The sequence below is a fragment of the Hyperolius riggenbachi genome, chromosome 1 (assembly GCF_040937935.1).
Source record: "Hyperolius riggenbachi isolate aHypRig1 chromosome 1, aHypRig1.pri, whole genome shotgun sequence".
Taxonomy (NCBI): Eukaryota; Metazoa; Chordata; class Amphibia; order Anura; family Hyperoliidae; genus Hyperolius; species Hyperolius riggenbachi.
The window spans coordinates 166,175,692-166,199,041 of NC_090646.1; positions in this window are offsets into that span (position 1 = coordinate 166,175,692).

The window sequence follows — 23,350 nt, forward strand, 5'->3', positions numbered from 1 at the left end:
TTTAACCACTTGCCGACTGCCCACAGCCGATGGGCGGCGGCAAAGTGGACACCGAAAGGACCGCAATACGCCCTTTGGCGTTGCTACCTTTCGGCCTGCCCGGGAAGTGATCGCGTCAATAGTGACGCGCGCGTCCCCCGGCAACTGGCTCTGCCCACCCGCGACGACAACCCGCCGGCCGTTCGGAAGCGCCGGCGGGTTGTTAACCCCATACATACAAAGTGTATAATAAACTTTGTAATGTATACAAAGTGTACTATACAGGCTGCCTCCTGCCCTGGTGGTCCCAGTGTCTGAGGGACCACCAGGGCAGGCTGCAGCCACCCTATGTCGCACCAAACACACTGGTCCTGCCCCCCCCCCTTCCCTCTGATCGCCCACATGACCCCTCAGACCCCCCTGCCCACCCCCCAGACCACTGTTTGCACCCAATCACTCCCCTAATCACCAATCAATCACTCCCTGTCACTATCTGTCAACGCTATTTTTTTATTTTAGGTCCTAACTGCCCCCTGGGCGCTCCTGATCACCCCCCTACCCCTCAGATTCTTCCCAGACCCCCTCCCCCCCGTGTACTGTATGCATCTATCCCCCCTGTAATAACCCACTGATCACCTGTCAATCACCTGTCAATCACCTGTCAATCACCCATCAATCACCCCCTCTCACTGCCACCCATCAATCAGCCCCTAACCTGCCCCTTGCGGGCAATCTGATCACCCTCCCACACCATCAGATCGCCGTCAGATCACCTCCCAAGTGCATTGTTTACATCTATTCTCTCCTTTAAACACCCACTAATTACCCATCAATCACCCATCAATCACCCCCTGTCACTGCTACCCATCAGATTAGACCCCTATCTGCCCCTAGGGCACCCAATCACCCGCCCACACCCTGAGAACACCCTCAGACCCCAGCCCTGATCACCTCAGCAGTGCATTGCTTGCATCTATTCCCCCCTCTAATCACACCTTGAGACACCCATCAATCACCTCCTGTCACCACCTGTCACCCCCTAGCACACCTACTCATCAGATCAGGCCCTAATTTGCCCCGTGTGGGCTCCTGATCACTCGGCCAAACCCTCAGATCCCCCTCAGGCCCCCTTATGATCACCTCCCCAGTGCATTGATTGCATCTATTTTCCCCTCTAATCACCCCCTGAGACACCCATCAATCACCTCCTGTCACCCCCCTAGCACTCCTATCCATCAGATCAGGCCCAATACAACCTGTTATCTAAGAGGCCACCCTGCTTATGACCGGTTCCACAAAATTCGCCCCCTCATAGACCACCTGTCATCAAAATTTGCAGATGCTTATACCCCTGAACAGTCATTTTGAGGCATTTGGTTTCCAGACTACTCCTCACGGTTTTGGGCCCCTAAAATGCCAGGGCAGTATAGGAACCGCACAAGTGACCCCATTTTAGAAAGAAAGACACCCCAAGGAATTCCGTATGACGAGTTCATAGAAGATTTTATTTTTTGTCAAAAGTTAGCTGAAATTGATTTTTATAGTTTTTTTCACAAAGTGTCATTTTCCACTAACTTGTGACAAAAAATAAAATCTTCTATGAACTCACCATACACCTAATGGAATACCTTGGGGTGTCTTCTTTCTAAAATGGGGTCACTTGTGGGGTTCCTATACTGCCCTGGCAATTTAGGGGCCGTAAACTGTGAGTAGCCTAGAAACCAAATGCCTCAAAATGACCCGTGAATAGGACGTTGGCCCCCTTAGCGCACCTAGGCTGCAAAAAAGTGTCACACATGTGGTATCACCGTACTCAGGAGAAGTAGTATAATGTGTTTTGGGGTGTATTTTTACACATACCCATGCTGGGTGGGAGAAATATCGCTGTAAATGACAATTTTTTGATTTTTTTACACACAATTGTCCATTTACAGAGATATTTCTCCCACCTAGCATGGGTATGTGTAAAAATACACCCCAAAACACATTATAATACTTCTCCTGAGTACGGTGATACCACATGTGTGACACTTTTTTGCAGTCTAGAAGCGCTAAGGGGCCCAACGTCCTATTCAAAGGTCATTTTGAGGCATTTGCTTTCCAGACTACTCCTCACGGTTTAGGGCTCCTAAAATGCCAGGGCAGTGTAGGAACCCCACAAGTGACCCCATTTTAGAAAGAAGACACCCCAAGGTATTCCGTTAGTAGTATGGTGAGTTCAAAGAAGTTTTTATTTTTTTGTCACAAGTTAGTGGATAACGACACTTTGTGAAAAAAAAATCAATTTCCGCTAACTTGTGACAAAAAATAAAATCTTCTATAAACTCACCATGCTACTAACGGAATACCTTGTGGTGTCTTCTTTCTAAAATGGGGTCACTTGTGGGGTTCCTATACTGTCCTGGCATTTTAGGGGCCCTAAACCGTGAGGAGTAGTCTAGAAACGAAATTTCTCAAAATGACCTTTGAAATCCTAAAGGTACTCATTGGACTTTGGGCCCCCTAGCGCAGTTAGGGTGCAAAAAAGTGCCACACATGTGGTATCGCCATACTCCATTAGGAGTATGGTGCGTTCATAGAAGATTTTTTTTTTGGTCACAAGTTAGCGGAAATTGACACTTTGTGAAAAAAAACCAATAAAAATCAATTTCTGCTAACTTGTGACAAAAAATAAAATCTTCTATGAACTCACCATACCCCTAATGGAATACCTTGGGGTGTCTTCTTTCTAAAATGGGGTCACTTGTGGGGTTCCTACACTGCCCTGGCATTTTAGGGGCTGTAAACCGTGAGGCGTAGTCTTGAAACCAAATGTCTCAAAATGACCTGTGAAATCCTAAAGGTACTCATTGGACTTCGGGCCCCTTAGCGCAGTTAGGGTGCAAAAAAGTGCCACACATGTGGTATCGCTGTACTCAGGAGAAGTAGTTTTGGGGTGTATTTTTACACATACCCATGCTGGGTGGGAGAAATCTCTCTGTAAATAAACAATTGTGTGTAAAAAAAATCAAAACATTGTCATTTACAGAGATATTACAGAGATATTTCTCCCACCCAGCATGGATATGTGTAAAAATACACCCCAAAGCACATTATACTACTTCCCCTGAGTACGGCAATACCATATGCGTGGCACTTTTTTGCAGCCTAACTGCGCTAAGGGGCCCAAAGTCCAATGAGCACCTTTAGGCTTTACAGGGGTGCTTACAATTTAGCACCCCCAAAATGCCAGGACAGTAAACACACCCCACAAATGACCCCATTTTTGAAAGTAGGTATTCAGAGAGGGGCATGGTGAGTCCGTGGCAGATTTAATTTTTTTTTTGTCACAAGTTAGCAGAAATGAAAACTTTTTTTTTGTCTCAAAGTGTCATTTTCCGCTAACTTGTGACAAAAAATAAAATCTTCTATGAACTCACCATGCCTCTCAGTGAATACTTTGGGATGTCTTCTTTCCAAAATGGGGTCATTTGGGGGTATTTATACTATCCTGGAATTTTAGCACCTCATGAAACATGACAGGTGGTCAGAAAAGTCGGAGATGCTTCAAAATGGGAAAATTCACTTTTGGCACCATAGTTTGTAAACGCTATAACTTTTACCCAAACCAATAAATATGCACTGAATGTTTTTTTTTCATCAAAGACATGTAGCACAATAAATTTGGACAAAAATGTATACAGAAATTTTACTTTATTTGACAAATTTTATCACAGCAAGTTAAAAAAATCATTTTTTTTTGACAAAATTCATGTCTTTTTTGATGAACGTAATAAAAACTAAAAATCGCAGCAGCAATCAAATAGCACCAAAAGAAAGCTGTGACAAGAAAAGGAGGTAAAATTCATTTAGATGGTAGGTTGTATGACCAAGCAATAAACCGTTAAATCTGCAGTGGTCTGAATGGAAAAAAAAGGCTCTGGTCCTTAAGGGGTAGAAAGACTGTGGCCCTCAAGTGGTTAAACCATATGTAAACACATATAAGTAAGAAGTATGTTTCTTCCAGATGAAAACTTTTCTCATATGTTGCTGTCACTTATAGGGCTCGATTCCCGAAAGTGTGATAACTGCTATCGAGCCCTTGGTATGTAGTAGAAATCTGACACAACCGACAGGTTTTGGTCTTGTCCATCTCTTCATGAGGTATTCTCAGCATGGCCTTTATTCTTTATCAAGACACTCCTTGAAAAGGTTTTATATAAAGATGCTGGCCAGCCTCCCTGCTTGCTACACCCTTTTTTAGCAGTTGGATGGAGCAACTTCCATTCACAAAGTGCTTTTGAAATGAAAGAAAACACAGAGATTAACCCCAAGAAGTAATGGGCTAGTCCAAAACCTGTCGGTTTTGTCAGATTTCTACTACCTATTGAAAGCGACAGCAAGATAGGAGAAACATAATTTATGGCTCATTTTACTCTGGAAGAAATGTACTTCTTATTTGTATGTGTTTACATGTATGTTAAATTTTACCATTGTCTCGATAGTGGTCCTTTAACATGGAGAACGGTTTGTTGCTAAGCCCATGCTGTGGGTGCTGCATGCAACTGTAGTCACACCCTGCAGTACCATGGAGCATGATATATATATATATATATATATATATATATATATATATATATATATATATATATATATATTACATATATATTTATAGTTCCATTCTTTTCTGCGGTTGGGGAAGTCAAGCAGGAGCTGCAGTTCTCCAAGATAACTATTACATATTAAACTTGTGTGTGTGTGAGTATAGAAACACTTATGACAGCAGGGAGGAGATGAAAGAGTTCAATAGTAAAGATCTATGAGTATCTAGCACTAGTTCTATGGATACAATTGTTTATGTTGTCAATGTCTTTTCATCTCAGGTTCACTGACATAATGTTAGATTTTGTTATATACTTCATGCTATCACTACTAGAGATGCTTGAAAATCTGTGCGCATGCATTGACAATCAGGCGCAATGAAACATAATTAGAAACAAAGTGAGAGTGAGAAGGAGAACCAAATCTTAAAGCGGACCCAAACCAAACATTTTTTTTATTCAAATTATTTAGTGTCACGTTCCGTAACAACTAGAGAGGACAGAGAGTGACTGATCTCTGGAGATCTGCAGTATCGCCAGAAATACAGATATACCTGATTATAAGTGATCTGCAGTCTCACCGATAATCCGATATATACGCTAACCTCTGTCCACCCAAAATGGGGTGTAATGATTGGTGCAAACAATAATAGCGTATTGTTCTGTGGCGAGGGCCCACAGAACACAGACTACCGTCCAGCGGCAAGGGCCCGCTGGCGGGGATGGTCGACAAGCAAGGATCGGCAACAGGTAATCAGAAATACGAGGTACAAAATCAGGAGGCGGAGGCGGAGTCTAGAAGGCTAGCCGGGGTTCGGCAACAGAGATCAGAGATACGAGGTACAGAGACGGTAGGCAAGAGAGTAAACGAGGGCACAGCAAGGTAGGCAACTGGAAATCAGATAGGCAGCAGTACAGAAGGATTAGGCAAACTCAGAGTCAAGGACAGGCAAAAGATCAAAGACACAGGTAAATACAATGGTATATTTCTTCCAGTACCTATATATTGGCGTAACCAATATATAAGTATACTGTGGATCCGAGAGCTAGCACAGAGTGTGATCGCTACAGCGGACAAAGAGTACTGACAGTCTGCTGCTTAAATGCAGATTGTTCCTCCAGGAACCCCCACCCCCCGGATGATGTCAGCAAGGGGCGGAGCGTGCCTCAACAGGGCGGATCAAGGCAACCTTCTCCTCAGGGCATAAAGGGCCTGACGCTCCGTGCGTGAGCGCGTTGCCCGGCCCTGCAATGATGACCTGTGGCTGTGACGGCCGCCGGCGCCGCCAGCTGATGCCGACCGGAAGTTCGGGGATCCGGTGACGTCAGCGCTGCGAGCGGCGTCCATACTGGCCGCCGCTGAAGAGGTGAGTCTCTCCCTGACATTACCCCTCCCCTGAGGCGTGGTCTCCGAACGCGCTAAGGAAGGTTTATCAGGATGGGAGTCATGAAACTCCTGTATGAGTTCTTGTGCATGGCAATGATGAGCTGGTACCCATGATCTCTCCTCAGGACCGTATCCCCTCCAATGAACCAGATACTGGAGAGACCTCCTAAGAAATCGAGAATCCAGTATTCTCTCGACCTCATACTCAGGCTCACCATCCACTAACACAGGAGGAGGACCAGGGTCCACATGCACCGCAGGTTTTAGTAATGACACATGAAATGTTCTCACCCCACGCATAGATTGAGGCAACGTTATCTGATAAGAAACTTTATTGATTCTTTTAGCTACTGGATATGGACCCACAAATTTAGGCCCAAGCTTAGCTGAAGGTTGCCGTAAGGCGATATGCCGAGTGGAAATCCATACAAGATCCCCGGGAGAGAACTCCCACTCAGGTGACCGCTTTCGGTCAGCCTGTACTTTCTGGAGTGAAACCGACTTCTTTAAATTGGCATTTACTTCCTTCCATCGGGATTTTAGTGTCTCCTGCCAGTTTTCTAGGGCAGGAAAAGGAGAAGAACTAACAGGAAAGGGGGAAAACCTGGGAGATCTCCCATTAACAATCTGAAAGGGTGAAAACCCTGAGGAAGAGCTCCGGAGATTGTTATGGGCAAATTCGGCGTATGGTAAGTATTGTACCCATTCTGTTTGGTTATCTGCCACATAACACCGGAGATACTGTTCCAGTGACTGGTTCACCCTCTCTGTCTGACCATTGGTCTGAGGGTGATAACCAGATGAAAATGAAAGCGTAATTCCTAGTACTCTGCAAAATTCTTTCCAAAATTCCGAGATAAACTGCACCCCCCTGTCAGACACTATATTCTCCGGGACCCCATGAAGGCGAAGGACATGGACTACGAATAGCTCAGCCAGTTCCTTGGCGGAGGGAAATTTTCTCAATGGCACAAAATGAGCCATTTTAGAAAATCGGTCAATAATGACCCAAATCACCGTGTTACCATCTGAAGAAGGCAATTCCCCCACAAAATCCATGGATATGTGAGTCCAGGGTTCAGAGGGTATGGGCAGGGGTTGGAGGGTACCTACTGGGGATATATGTGAGGGTTTGCTCCGTGAACATACTGCACAAGAGGCAACAAATTCCTCGACATCCCTCCTCCAGTTGGGCCACCAGACACTCCTGGATAACAATTCTCTGGTTCTGTCAATTCCAGGATGACCTGCCAGTCTGGATGAATGGAACAACTGCAACACCTGTAACCTAAACTGTAACGGAACAAACATCAGATCAGGTGGCTTCCCCGTCGGACTGTCTGGTTGATGAGGAAGAAGAACAGAGGCAAGATCCTCCCTCGAATCTACACAAGCCAACACCACTTTCTCAGATAAAATTGGATCTGGTTCAGAGGGCAATACCGACTCTATGTCAAAACATCGGGAGAGGGCATCTGCTTTGACATTTTTATTTCCCGGTTTGAATGTGATAATGAAGTCAAACCGGGAAAAAAATAAAGACCACCGTGCTTGTCTGGGATTCAATCTCTTGGCCCCCTTCAGATACTCCAAATTCTTATGATCTGTATAAACTGTGATCACATGTTCTGCCCCCTCAAGCCAGTGTCGCCACTCTTCAAATGCCAACTTCACAGCAAGCAATTCCCTATTGCCAATATCATAATTTTTCTCTGCCTCGGAAAATTTTTTCGAAAAAAAAGCGCAGGGATGGAGTCTTCCCTGTGACCCGGTGTATTGTGACAAGACTGCCCCAACCCCAATCTCAGATGCGTCTACTTCCACAATAAATGGTCTGGAAGAATCCACGTGATGCAAAATGGGGGCGGAACAGAACGCTGTCTTAAGGTTTTGAAAAGCGGAAATGGCCTCGGAAGACCAATTGACGGTGTTAGCCCCTTTCTTGGTCATGTCAGTAAGAGGGGCTATCAAGGCGGCATACCCCTTTATGAATTTTCTGTAATAATTAGAAAACCCCAAAAATCGTTGTAGGGCCTTCAGTCCAACTGGCTGGGGCCAGTTCAAAACCGCCGTGACCTTGCTGTTATCCATAGATAACCCGGAACTCGAGATTATATAACCTAAAAATGGAACCTCTGTGACCTCAAATAAACATTTTTCTAATTTAGCATATAATGAATTCTCACGTAATTTGAGCAAAACATACTGAACTTGTGACCGATGTTCCTTGATATCATGAGAAAAGACCAGGATGTCATCTAGATAGACGACCACGAACCTCCCCACAACGTCCCTGAAAATGTCATTGACCAGCTCCTGGAAGACAGCGGGAGCATTACACAGACCAAAAGGCATGACCGTATATTCGTAATGCCCGTCCTGAGTGTTGAACGCTGTCTTCCACTCGTCCCCCTGCCTAATTCTGACCAAATTGTAAGCTCCCCTGAGATCTAACTTGGTAAATATCTGGGCACCTGTGACCTGATTAAAGAGATCATCGATCAGGGGGAGCGGGTAACGATTTTTAATTGTAATGGCGTTAAGAGCTCTGTAGTCAATACAAGGCCGCAGGCCACCATCTTTTTTCTTTACAAAGAAAAACCCTGCCCCAGCGGGTGACTTAGAGGGTCTAATGAACCCTTTCTCCAAGTTCTCCTGGATGTATTCCCTCATGGCCACTTTCTCGGGACCAGTGAGATTGTAAAGGTGACCCCTGGGAGGCATGGTTCCAGGTCTGAGTTCAATCGGGCAGTCATACGGTCTGTGAGGTGGCAGTGAATCAGCAGATCGTGGACAGAACACGTCGGCATAAGATACATATGGCTGAGGGAGTCCCTGAAGAACTAACTGAGTGGCACGGAGAGGTATTTGGGAAATACAGTGCTTCTGACAGTATGGTGACCAGGATAATAATTGCCCGGAGGCCCAATCTATTTGTGGGGAATGCAGACGTAGCCATGGTAGGCCCAAAATAATAGGACAAGAAGGCATTCTGATTAGATAGAATCGTAACCTCTCACAATGTAAGATCCCCACAGTACATGTCAACTCAGGTGTGACGGAGACCGGCAAACTATCCTGTAATGGCGAATCATCAATGGCCGTGACTATGATATGTTTTTCTAACGGGATGACTGGTATGCCCATCTTTAAAGCTAGACTAGAGTCCATAAAATTGGCTGCAGCGCCTGTATCAATAAAAGCCTGCAGTAAACTGACCTGTTTATTCCAGGAAATGGAAATAGGTAATAACACTTTATCTCTGGGAGGTATCGAATTCTCGCCCAGGGTAGTACCTCCGACTAACCCTAGGCGGAGAAGTTTTCCGCCTTCCTGGTACAAATAGATGCGATATGACCTTTCTCCCCACAATAAAGACATAGACCCTCCTTTCTTCTTCTTAACTTTTCTGTCTCAGATAGTTTAGAATGACCCAACTGCATGGGCTCATCAGTGGAAGGAGAGCTGGGAAGACTTATGGGAGTTTGAAGTCGCATAATGGGTCGTTGTCTAGATGACTTATGAAAACGTACCCTTCGATCAATTTTAATAGCAAGGCTTATGGCTTCATCCAGAGTTCTGGGTTCAGGGTGACTTAACATTAATTCAGATACAGAGTCAGCTAACCCCGTCAGAAACCTATCTAAAAGAGACTGTGCCTCCCACCTGGTGGAGAACGACCACTTGCGGAACTCTGCCGCATAAGTCTCAACAGAGTTCTGACCTTGTCTGAGTCTCTTGAGTTTCATTTCAGCTGTGGCGGCTATATCTGGATCATCATATACCACCGCCATGGCATTAAAAAAGTTTTCAACAGAGGTAAGGGCCTCATGACCTAAGGGTAAGCTGTAGGCCCAGGTCTGTGAGTTGCCCTGTAAGAGGGTCTTTATAAGCGTGACCCTTTGTAATTCTGAACCAGATGAGATAGGACGCATCAAAAAATAAGACTGACAGCGATCCCGAAAATTTCGGAAATCGGAACGTTCCCCTGAAAATGGTATCGGTAACGGCATCTTAGGTTCGACAGGTGCTATGGGAGCGGGAACACCTGGTGCCTGCAAGTTTTGCACAGTCTCTGTTAGTCGGTTGATCTGGACCTGCTGGTTTTTAATGGTCTGGTCCAATTGAGCAACGACTGTAGTCAGAGTATTGACCTGCTGGACCAGGGCTTCCATATTAATTGGTCCGCTGTACTGTCACGTTCCGTAACAACTAGAGAGGACAGAGAGTGACTGATCTCTGGAGATCTGCAGTATCGCCAGAAATACAGATATACCTGATTATAAGTGATCTGCAGTCTCACCGATAATCCGATATATACGCTAACCTCTGTCCACCCAAAATGGGGTGTAATGATTGGTGCAAACAATAATAGCGTATTGTTCTGTGGCGAGGGCCCACAGAACACAGACTACCGTCCAGCGGCAAGGGCCCGCTGGCGGGGATGGTCGACAAGCAAGGATCGGCAACAGGTAATCAGAAATACGAGGTACAAAATCAGGAGGCGGAGGCGGAGTCTAGAAGGCTAGCCGGGGTTCGGCAACAGAGATCAGAGATACGAGGTACAGAGACGGTAGGCAAGAGAGTAAACGAGGGCACAGCAAGGTAGGCAACTGGAAATCAGATAGGCAGCAGTACAGAAGGATTAGGCAAACTCAGAGTCAAGGACAGGCAAAAGATCAAAGACACAGGTAAATACAATGGTATATTTCTTCCAGTACCTATATATTGGCGTAACCAATATATAAGTATACTGTGGATCCGAGAGCTAGCACAGAGTGTGATCGCTACAGCGGACAAAGAGTACTGACAGTCTGCTGCTTAAATGCAGATTGTTCCTCCAGGAACCCCCACCCCCCGGATGATGTCAGCAAGGGGCGGAGCGTGCCTCAACAGGGCGGATCAAGGCAACCTTCTCCTCAGGGCATAAAGGGCCTGACGCTCCGTGCGTGAGCGCGTTGCCCGGCCCTGCAATGATGACCTGTGGCTGTGACGGCCGCCGGCGCCGCCAGCTGATGCCGACCGGAAGTTCGGGGATCCGGTGACGTCAGCGCTGCGAGCGGCGTCCATACTGGCCGCCGCTGAAGAGGTGAGTCTCTCCCTGACATTTAGTTGCACCATTCTGACACTTACAAAGATAAATAAACACTCCTTCAAGTTTTTGAGCATTTCAGTGCATGCCATTACTTCAGAGCTTAGTAGGAGGTTTTAGATCATGGGTGTGTTTGTCATCAGCTACCCCTCCCTCACAGGGGCGTCATCTATGTGACATCTCACACAAGCTGAGATCACCTCCCCTGTGACATCATCAGTAGCAGCCTGTGTTTTGTTTTTGTTTTTTATCTCCTCCACCAGTCTGCTGGATTCTGTCCCGGCAATATGAAAGGAAGGGAGGGGTTCCTTCAATAAATGTAAAATATTTTATATTTGTCATCATGCACCTGAAAAAAGGCTGCTATTTATTATTTTAAGAAAAAATATTTTTTTTCTGAAATCTTGTATTTTTAATTTGGGTCCACTTTAAGTGATTTTTGTCTAATTATGTGAAATATAAAATAAGTCAAAATTTAGAACAAGCTTATTTATGTTATGTGATATGGTATCATGAAGCTAATTCCAAAATCAAGGCATTCTTCCAGTAAGTTCATACACTGGTAATCAGGAATTTTCTTGTGTTCCATTTAGAAAAAAAGCCTTAAACGCTTTTATGTGGTGCAGATTGTGACCCAGTTCATAAAAGTGCTGCCTCACTGGAGTGTCGCTATAATGCACACACAGAAGGCACTGCTGTGAGCAGTTTCTGTATGTTTAATTTTCTATGTAGATCCTTTGGAGGATTAATTTTTTTTCAAAGTATCATTTAGAAGAATTGGTCTGGTATATGAGTTTAGTGTAACTACCTGCTTTGCATATGAAATATTGGCGATATAGACCCTCAGGTGGGGGTCCATTTTCTTTTTTATTGTTTTAACGCCTCTTTTGTGCTGTTTTTGATGGAGGAAAGGATAAACATTGTTATTAATCTTATCAGTGGTGCCATATGTGTTATTATTATTATTAATTTATAAAGCACCAACATATTCAGTGGAGCTGTATGTGTTGTGGGAAACCTTCTTTCTTTTTGTAACTGTTCAATCTATTATGCTCTTCTGGTATACATGCTTTTCCTGATACTGGCCAGATGTGCAGACCACATATTTTCTTAAAGAGACACTGAAGCGAAAAAAATTATATGATATAATGAATTGGTTGTGTACTATGAATAATTACTAGAAGATTAGCAGCAAAGAAAATATTCTCATATTTTTATTTTCAGGTATATAGTATTTTTTCTAACATTGCATCACTCTATAATATGTGCAGATTACACAACACTCGGCATTCAAAATGAGTCTTTCAGAGCAGTCTGTGAAGTAATGACCTCTCCTCTAGCAGAGGAAAAGTAAACAGTTCAATTACAGTTGAGATAATAAAAGTCAGATAACAGCCCTCTCCACGACTAAGTTAGTTGGAGAGCTTAAAGGTGGCCATACACTGGTCGATGTGCCATTAGATCGACCAGCTGACAGATCCCTATCTGATCGAATCTGATCAGATAGGGATCGTATGGCTGCCTTTACTGCAAACAGATTGTGAATCGATTTCAGCCTGAAACCGATCACAATCTGTTCAGCTGCTCCTGCCGCCTGCCCCCCCCCCCCGTATACATTACCTGAGGCTGGCTCCCGGGCGTCTTCTCCGCACTGCACCGCACCGCACCGCTGTTCTTGCTCCATCCCGGCGCTTCCTGTGTTACTCCGTGACCAGGAAGTTCAAATAGAGCGCCCTCTATTTCAACTTCCTGGTCACCGGAGTGACACAGGAAGTATAAGCGTACACTGGGACATGCGGAAATGCGGTGCAGCGAGGAGAAGAGGACCCCGGAGCCAGCTTCAGGTAATGTATACATGCTCGGATCGGGCCCGAATCGTACACCGCAAGCGACGCGCTCCTACCGCCGGGCGATCGAGGGTAATTTCCCGCACGGCGCGATCGACGGACCGATCCGATTTCGGGAGGGAATCGGATCGGCGGGTGCGTTTAGCGCAAGCGATTGGCAGCAGATCCGATCCCAGGATCGGATCTGCTGTCGAAACGGCCGTGAATCGAGCCAGTGTATGGCCTGCTTAATAGCTTTTTTGCATAGAGATAACAACTGGAGTTTCTCAACTCTTCCTGTACTGGAAACAATTAGACTGATGTATCTGATCTTAATGTTTTTTTTCTTAGCTGTACTACACATACAAATCATAATATCATCATTTTTTTTTTGCTTCAGTGTCTCTTTAAATGTAGCCTAAATATATATTAAAGCAAGTGATGCTATATAAATCATTATTAATCATTAATAATAATAACAACAATAATGATAATGCATTATTATATTATTTAGGGGACACATGCTCCATAACTCTTATCTGGGAAACATACAGCTTGATTATGAAATACAATTTTGAAACGTGATTGTGATGGAGAAGAGTACATATATTGGGCCTGATTCACAAAGCGGTGGAAAAGTGTTTGCACGCCTGTGAAAAGCCCTTTATCACGCTTAAACTCAGTTTAGGCGTGATAAAATGAAACTCGCGCAAAATACCCGTGCGCAAAGTTTTGCGTGCGCAATCGCATGGCGCACGGTGCAGTGCGCTCGATGCGCCCATTAAACCCTATGGGCGCTGCGCACGGAATTGCGTGATTGCGTGGGACTTTGCGCGCGATAATCAGCACAAAGCGGTGCTAACTCAGCGGTGCAAAGGTTATCACGCCTAGGGCTTGATTCACAAAGCGGTGCTAACTGTTAGCACGCCTGTGAAAATATATTTAACACGTCTAAACAAGATTTTCGCGCATAAAACTTTAAGCGCGCAAAACTTTATGCGCGTAAAACTTTACGTGCGTACTGCGCAGAGCGCAGGGCGCTCCGCGCGAAGTGCCCATTAAAGCCTATGGTACTTAGCGCGCGATCTGATTGAGATATCCGGTGCTAACCTACTTAGCACCCTGGTTAGCGCGTCTAAAGACTTTAGACGTGCTAAGTAGGTTAGCACCGCTTTGTGAATCAAGCCCCTAAAGTCTTTTAGTCGTGATAACTGAGTTATCACCGCTTTGTGAATCAGGCCCATTGTGTACACTATTTTATTATGTCTCATACAGCTCTCTGTGGGCTAGGACCTTTTTTTTTATTTGTGTTTGAAGGGATCCCATCCATGGCTTTGCTGGGGATCCACTTAATTCTACAACCTGGCTAGATTCACTTTGTTTAATATTATGCCCATTATTTGACCCCATCCAAAATTAGTTGTCACAGCAGGTATGGCTTGCTACTGTGCACAATGCGCACAATGTTAACTTAATTATGTGAAATTGTGAAGCATACATTCAAGTTTTTATGTATGTATGAAACTTAACAAGCAAGTCTGTACAAAGGGACACAATTTCAACAATTATAAAAATACATTTTGCATCTTGTATAGGTAGCAATATGGTTATTATTTTTTATACTTATGAGTTTAAAAATAGGTGTATTGACTTGCACATCCAGATGAGTTTAGTAAATTTGTGGACGGGATAGATATTGGCTCTTAGAAATAAGTAGGGAACATGTTAGACTCCCACTACCTGCTGGTTATCCAAAGGCTTGTACACACGTCCATCAAAGTGCACAACCAACATGACAACATTATCAACCACACGTTGGCAAGACCTGCATTTCCACATGGCCAAACCAACTAAATGACTAACTCATTTACATGCTGCACACACAAGCAGAATGATGGACTGCATGATATGGCTGCATTCAAAACAAGTACAAGTCTTTCAAACAACTCGTACACACGTAGCCAACTGCACTATATCAGCCCAGTAATCATGTCAGTTAATCCGCCAGTTGGATTGGGCATACTGCCTGTTGTCAGCTGGTCATCTAGGCATTTACACAGGTACACTCGCCTGATTGTTGTCCAATGGACCAAAGTCAGACAAAAATCAGGCAGCTTGGTTGAGCGTGAGCGTGTGTACAGGCCTTAAAAGGAACCCGAGGTGTAAGACCTAAGGAAGCTGCCATATTTATTTTCTTTTAAACAATATCAGTTGCCTGGCAATTCTGCTGATCTTTCTGGTCAGTAGGGTCTAAATTACACACCTGAAACAAACATGCAACTAATATTGTCCGATTTGTCATAGACATCTGACCTGCATGATTGTTTAGGGTCTAGGGTCAGAATTTGGAATTGGTAATTTTTACCACTACCACTCCAGTGTATGATCTGGCATTGTATTACTATCTGCATTGTGTTGTGTATCTTATTGCTTATTACCTGTATTGTTGTACTATTGTCTATTACCTGTATTGTTCTGTCACCCCTGTTATTGCCTGTAATCCTATTTATTGTACAATGCTGCGTAATATGTTGGCGCTATATAAATCTAATAAATAATAATAATAATAATGGCTAAACGTATTAGAAGAAGAGGATCGGCAGGACAGCCAGCCAATGTGTATTATTTAAAAGGAGATAAAAATGTCAGCCTCCATATCCCTCTTACCGAGGGTTCCCTTTAAGGTAGGTTCAGTCTTGAGTTGTAGTTAGACTCTTTTTTTGACACTAGTTAGCTTCTATTCAAACTTACATGCAATGGAAACTTACAGCCTATTTCTTCATGCAGAAAACAGGCGTTTTCTAATCTTACTAGCTGTTTTATGCAGCATATCTTGCTTCTTCAACTGCTTTCTTGTTTGTTTCTTCATTATCCGTGACTGCAGAATACATTGACATTTCATAAACAGGCGATAAAGACTAAAAAGAGAAGCATTTATCCCGTAATTCTTTTTGTCTTGTTTTTGATTTATAGATGGTTAAAAAAAAAAAAGTTATTTCTTCTGCTGCACAAGTCAGCAGATGATGAAAGGTTCTGTTTCTTGGTGTATTTATGCAAAAATATAATAAACATTTTCCGTGCTGGAAAATTAGAATTGTATGAATGCCTTTAGACAGCATGCCAGCATTTCACTAATTCAGCGCATGTTCACCTTTCAATATTTCATGTATACATCCAGATGCAAAGAGAGAATCAGTGTTTCTTTTTATGTCATTGGTAGCGAGCGAGAAGAGAATGAAAAGCTTCATCTTCAATAGAAAATGGTGAAACTGTAATGTGATTGTACTTATTACAATGGAACAGATGCTGCGGCATAATAGATTTGTATATTTATTCACCATGGGCACACTTGTATGCAGCTCAAATTGTGATGTGTTAGAAGAAAAAACTCATGGATCTCCAAAGGATTTGAGAAGAAAGGTATTTCCTTTAATGAAAGTGACAGATGAACCATCTGCATAAAGAATGTTTGTTCAATCAGCTAATTCATTTCCTTCAAGGCAAAAATGTTTTCTTGTTGCAATTCTCTTATGTACAGCAGAGCAGTAATAAAAATGCTATTTGTATCAGACCGTAGGAATGATGTGGAGGATAATAGTGTACATAATAAATTAAAATCTTAAACTATTTCAACCAAATCTGAGCTTTTGACGTACAGCCCCTAAAAGGCTTCTGTTGCCAACTGTTAAAGGACACCTGAACTCTGAGCGATAGGAAGGCTGCCATATTTATTCCATTTTACACAGTACCAATTGCATGGCTGCCCTGCTGATTCTCTGCCTCTAATATCTTTAGACATACACCGTGAGTAAGCATGCAGATCATGTGATTCTGACTGAAGTCCGACTAGTCAGGCTTGAGTTGCAAGCTGCATGCTTGTTTCAGGTGTGTGATCCAGATACTACTAAAGAGATCAGCAGCGCTGCTGGGCAACTGGTATTGTTTAAAAGAAAATAAATATGGTAGCCTCCATATTCCTTTCGATTCAGGTGTCTTTAAAGGGACACAATTACACTGGCATTTTAGTGCACATGTCAATGTGATTGTTCTTAAAGTGAACCGAGCACCTTTTTAGCACTCAGGACATTTCTATAGCACATGAAAAATACATGCCAACAATCTGTTTCATTATTAAAATAAACTTGTATTTTACCTTGTATTTTACAATCAAAGGAGTTTTAATAGGCTGTTTCAGCAGCCTGACCGTCTGCAGAAATCTCAGGAAGCTAATTGTTTTCTTGAACTAATTACACAGAAGAAAACAATCTCTTTTCAACAACAAAAGGGGGTGGGTAATTAGGACTGTTTGAAACAGACAATGTTTTTAAAGAAACCGTCCTAATTACCCACCCCCTTTGTTGTTGAAAAGAGATTGTTTTCTTCTGGGTAATTAGCTCAATAAAACAATTAGCTTCCTGAGATTTCTGCGGACGGTCAGGCTGCTGAAACAGCCTATTAAAACTCCTCTGATTGTAAAATACAAGGTAAAATACAAGTTTATTTTAATAATGAAACAGATTGTTGGCATGCATTTTTCATGTGCTATAAAAATGTCCTGAGCGCTAAAAAGGTGCTCGGTTCACTTTAAGAAAAATGTCTTTGACTGTCTGTTTCCTGTCTCTTCAAGTCCTTGCTTTTCAGAACAAAGATCTCACTTCTCATCTCTTCCAGTTATATTTAAAATTAAACTATTGTGAACATACCTGCTCTGCTTCAGTAGGTGACACACCATAAGAGCTTCTACAAACAAGCAGTTATTTGCTACATAGTTATTAAAATGGCTAAGAGACCATGGGCTTGATTCACAAACCGGTGCTAAATATTAGCACAGGCGTGGTAAACAGTTAGCATGTGAAGTGCCGTTCGCGGACATTTGCACGCGATAACGCGGACTTTTGCGTGCGATCGGCGGCGGACCGCACACAAAAGTCCACAATCGCGGGACATTCTGTGCGCAAAAGTCCGCGAGTGTCACTTCACGTGCTAACTGTTTAGTACGCCCGTGCTAACAGTTAGCACCAGTTTGTGAATCAAGCCCCATGTTTCACTTAGTTCAAAAGCTTATGAGTTAGGGGTTTCTACTTTTTAATTTTTTGTCCATTCTTCGCTCATTACAAAGCTGCCAGTTAAGGGGTACAATTTTATATATAGAAGCCGTTCACACTTGTAAATCTGCAACGCATCCATTGGATCCGTTGTGGTAAGCAGGCCACACTTCTGTGCCATCTGTGATAATCCCAGGAAGTGGGCTTGATTCACAAACCGGTGCTAACTGTTGCACGCGCAAAAGTCTGTGAGCGGCACTTCACGTGCTAACTGTTTAGCACATTTGTGAATCAAGCCCAAGGTAATGCATCTGCCACTGGCTACATCCAGCCCACGGCAGACAATTGGAGTGGACACTACACTGTCCACTCCCACTGGGCGCACGTGGTCCGACAGCAGATGGAAACCGAGCCTAATGCCTGGTACACACAATGCAATGTCCCATAAGATTGATGGTTGAATTGATTATTTTAGCAAGTTACATTCTGATTTATGATAGTTTTTCTGATTTTTCAATCACTTCTATACAAAATCAATCAGAAAAATGTTCACAGAGTGCAAAACATATTGTTGGGAACATACATACATGATAGGTTCAAAACTCTGTGCAACCAGGACATCCAGAAATACAAATACAGACAATGGAAAAAGGGATAAGTAAGGTTGGCACCAGATGCTGACAATGAACTCCACTTGGACGCTCCTCCAGCCACCGTGCTCACCTTTCAGCTGTATCAAATCCACAAAGTGAGAAAAGAAAATGATGGAGAACCGGCTCTGCTATTAGGATTTATTGCGTCACGTAGGCATAACAGGCAAACCAGATAGGTGAAGGGTGGAGGTACCGGCCTAACAGCCATTTTGTGGCTACTGCTGCTTTCTCAAAGGCACAACAGGTATCTGTGGACAAATACAGACAATGTTGATGAGTGGTTTGAGACATCACCAATACTGGTGCATGTTCATATGATAAGTTACATCAGAGTAAGAAACACTAGGAGGAGGTCCCTGCCTTTGCAAGCTTACAATCTAATAGTGTTATGGTGGTGGTGGACTCGTTGACCTTCTGACTTAGGTGAGAGCTTCGCAGAGCACAGAATCTAGGTAACCACAGGTCTTCACCAGAGCACCCCACAAGGGATGATGGGCTGCTGCCCCTAGCGGGAAGGGGACTGCTTTGCTGCTTAGTGCCCACCAGGTTGTGCTCCAGGTACACCCTAACAGTAGATCAGAGAACAAGTGACACCACAGAATAGAGGATGAGACAATTTGTAATCCTTAGACAAGCCAAGGTCGGGGCAGGCAGCACAGGTTCAATACGTTAATCAGGCAAAATGTCGGTCCAGGCAGCGTACAATTAGAATCTATATGCAAGCAGGGATCAGGACAGACAGACTAAGGCTTCAATTCATCAAAGGGTGTTCGATAACAAACTCCCAGTCCTTAAAATACCGCATTCGGTATTTAACACTTCACTGTGCTAATTCATCAATATTTTCCCATGTGTGGTAGAGGTTCGTTAAGTTACCGAAGTACTACGGCTTCAGTTCATCAAAGGCTGTTAGATAACAGCAGAGTGGTGCAGAGCAGCTTGGAATGTCTCTGTGTTGTTACAAGCTGATAACAATAGAAGGCATCCAGACATCCCTTTACATGTAAACCTGTTATATTTACTGTTACTTATACTGCCTCTGCAGCTCTGAATCTGTCCATCAGTGTTTCTTAACATTTTACTTATTTGCCACAACGTAGATAAACTTCATGGAGACATTACAAATGCCATGCTTGGTGATTTCACCACCAGCATCTTTGCATATTCAAACAGGGACTCAAAGGGTTACACCACCGTTCTCTCTGCTCACTGCCTGGGGGGTCTGGAAGCTTGTGTGGAGAAGCCTGTGACCTATCAGCACCTATCAGCGGCACTTGCAGGAGAACAGGGGCTGTTTCTATTGGCTGCCTGCTCCTGTTAATCATGAAAACATTCACACAGAAGGCTTTCGAAGCCTGTAACGACAGGGGAGAGCTGGAGATAATCACCGAATGTGTTAGCGAATGTGGTAACCTTGATGAATTAACATTTACTGACATTTGCTGACATTTGTTGAGCACAAGTCGGTAATTTATCTCATTGCTCTGTCATTTCAGCTTCTCATTCGGTAACAGCTTTGATGAATTAACATTTTCTTAAGTGCTCCGTTAAGTCAGCTCTTTTCAGCATTACCGAATGCGGTAATGCTTGATGAATTGAAGCCTAAGATTATGAATGGTTAAACAGGCATGGTCTGTAACTGGATAAGTGTAGCAGGTAAACAGGGCAACTGGAACAATCATCACAAGCTGAAAGAACCATCAGCAATGTGTGTAATTCCAGACTTCCTTATATAGAGCTGGACAGGACTGATTAAACTTGGCATGCAAACTCATGCATGCATGCACAAGCGCCTGTGCTTTCAGGCATAAACGCTCGCAAGTGCAAACATGGTGACAGTGCATATGCGCATATGGTGTAATGCTGCACAAGCAGGATGTCGACGAGAGCTTGTGTAAGTATGAAAGTATGACAGGTATTGAGTTAAAGATTTCAGGGGAGGAGATACAGTATTTTAATTGACGATAAATGTTCTGAGATGTTTCATTCGGCCACATGTATTTTTGTTTTGTACTGTAATTAGCCACAACTGAAGTTCTCCCATCTTCAGTGTGGCTAGTAGTTTTGGTGTCCAAATTCAGCATAATGAATATCAATACTCAAATACTGCGAGGCCCACACTTCAGTACCATTTCAGGACAGAACAAGTTAACAGGGTCAGGGGAAGTTTACTATTCCAAAGTCGGAAGGAAGTATTGGAGTGAAATGTGCCTGGAAGCACAAGTGCTGAACTCCTCCTGACTCTGATAGCTTGTTCAGTTCAGAAATATTACTGAAGTGTGGTGTCCATCAGCAGGGATGGGCCGAGGCAAGAGAGGCATAAGCCTCAGGGTGCAGTGAAGGAGGGAGCGCACAACTCACTCAGCTATCATTCCCCTATGGGCCTTGATTCATTAAAGGGTGCTAAGTGTTAGCACGCCAGTGAAAAGACACTTAGGATGCGAAAAGGGCCGCGTTGTGCACTAATACGCTTGCAAAGTTTAGCGTTGCGCGGTGCACGCAAAACGTTTCACCATTCGCATGCTAAGCATACTTAACACTCGAATGGTGCGACGTTTCACGCGCACCATGCAGCACTAAACTTTGTGCACAGCTTCAGATGTGCAAACTACTTAGCACCCTAGTTTGCACGTCCAAAGCTGTTAGGCATGCTAACTATGTTAGCACGCCTTTGTGAATTGAGCCCATTGTGTTTGAAGTAGATAAATAACAAAAGGGGATACATGACAGTGACTGAATCCCAGATAACTAGAGATTAAGGTGTTGGGGGCTCTGGGGTGCCTCTTATTCGAATAGCAATCAGTGTTGGGGGGATGGGGGGTGCACTTTGGTGTCTCAGTCTCAGATGCTGGAGGGCCTTGTCCCAGCTCTGTCCATCAGTATTTGTGTTCCAAATTAGATATGCTGAATTCAGACACCAACACTAGTGGCTAGCATAATGGAAGAATGTTAGTAAGTAGCACATAATTCCATAAAATGTCTGTCCTCAGATGCAAGTCAAGTATAGATAATACAGTAGACAGGGCCCATAGGAACAATGAACCACACTAATGCTTTGTGAAAAAGCATTATCTCATCACTTACAAATTTTAACTTTCCCCATCCATGAAAAAGCAAGAACTGGGAAAAAAATAAATATCCATAATATAACGTTCTATCCATTCGCCAAGTGTAGAAATGCTTACAGAAATACTTGAAGCATTATGAAAATAGCATTGTTATCGTTCCATCATAATGTCCAACTAGAATATACAAGAATAGCTTTTTAAGTTCAGAAATGCATCTTGGCAATGTTTTCTTGGACTTTAATGATGGAAATATAGCAATATTATTTCTATATCCCTGCAAGCAGCATGTATTTTTGAACTTGGTGTATTTTCGTAACATTATGTCTTTGCAGACTGCTTCTTCAAAGCTTGTTTTTCAAGGTAAAAGTATAGATTGTGGTTTTTTTTGCATAATAACTTGTGATTCATAAAGCATGCTGGGGAAAGTATGACCCATGGATAGTGGCAATAATGCCATATTTATAGTGGAACGGTAACATTTCTACAATAATGAGAACAGTTAAAACATAATAATACTTGATGATGCAGGATTCTAAGTGTTGCTTCTCAAGCTTTACTCTTGATGCTAGCTGGCATTTTCCAAAAGAACTGACATTTGTATGAATATTTTGTGGGTACATAATGATTCCTTTGGGCTAAATAGCTTCAGCTAGTTCTGCATTGTCACTTAAAGGACAACTGAACTAAGAGGGAAATGGCAGATGCCATGAATGAAAAAAAGAGATCTAAAATAGATGTATGATCTGAAAACGTCATCTTATTAGCAATGTGCAAAGCTCATAAACGGCTTTTAAAGGATATCTAAAGTAAGAGGGATATGGAGGCTGCCATATTTATTTCCTTTTAAACAATGCATATTGCCTGTGCACATTGCCTGGTTCTACTGATCCTCTGCCTTTATTACTTTTTTTTTTACTTTTTGCCACAGCCCCTGAACAAGCATGCAGATCAGATGTTTAACTGAATTCTGACGTAATTTGTCACATACTTGTTTCAGGTGGGTGTTTCAGATGCTACTGATGCATAAAAAAAATCATCAGGATGCCAGGCAACTGGTATTTTTTAACTCTTTACTGTGGGGTCAAATTTTTCCTGCCACTAGGGAAGTGGGACTTCCCCAGCCTGGCAGGCTCAGCAGGGTATGCAGAGTGGGTGGCAGGGAGCTTTCATAGTTACCTGTCCGGAAGGCTGAGTCAGCTGCTGCTTCTTCCTCCACCGCGGCGGCGTTGTAATCCCGACATGTTTTCTCGGTTCCTATCACATGATATGACGTGATCGGGATCCAGGAGACCATGTAAGTGTTACAGCGCCACCCAGTGGTGGAAGATGGGTGATGGAAGCGTCTCTTCCACCTCCCGTCTTCCACAACCGAGTGGCGCTGTAACAATGACTTGGTTGCCTGGATCCCGATCACGTCATATCGTGACCTGTCGGCGGTTCAGAGCCGCCGGTGGAGGAAGAGAGGAAGCTGTCCGGAACAGGTAACTATAACTGCTCCCTTCCACCTGCTTGTTTAGCTGTACTAGGCAGCCAAACGAGATATGCTGACAGAGGTTTACATTGCACCTCAGCTTTCAAATTAAAAATGTAATTTGAAGCTGCTAGTGGATTAAAATAAATGTCTATTACAAAATGCCATTAGTCTACTACATGGTTATACAGGTAGTCTTCGGGTTACAAACGCCCAACTTACGAACGATCCGCTGATACGAACGGCCCG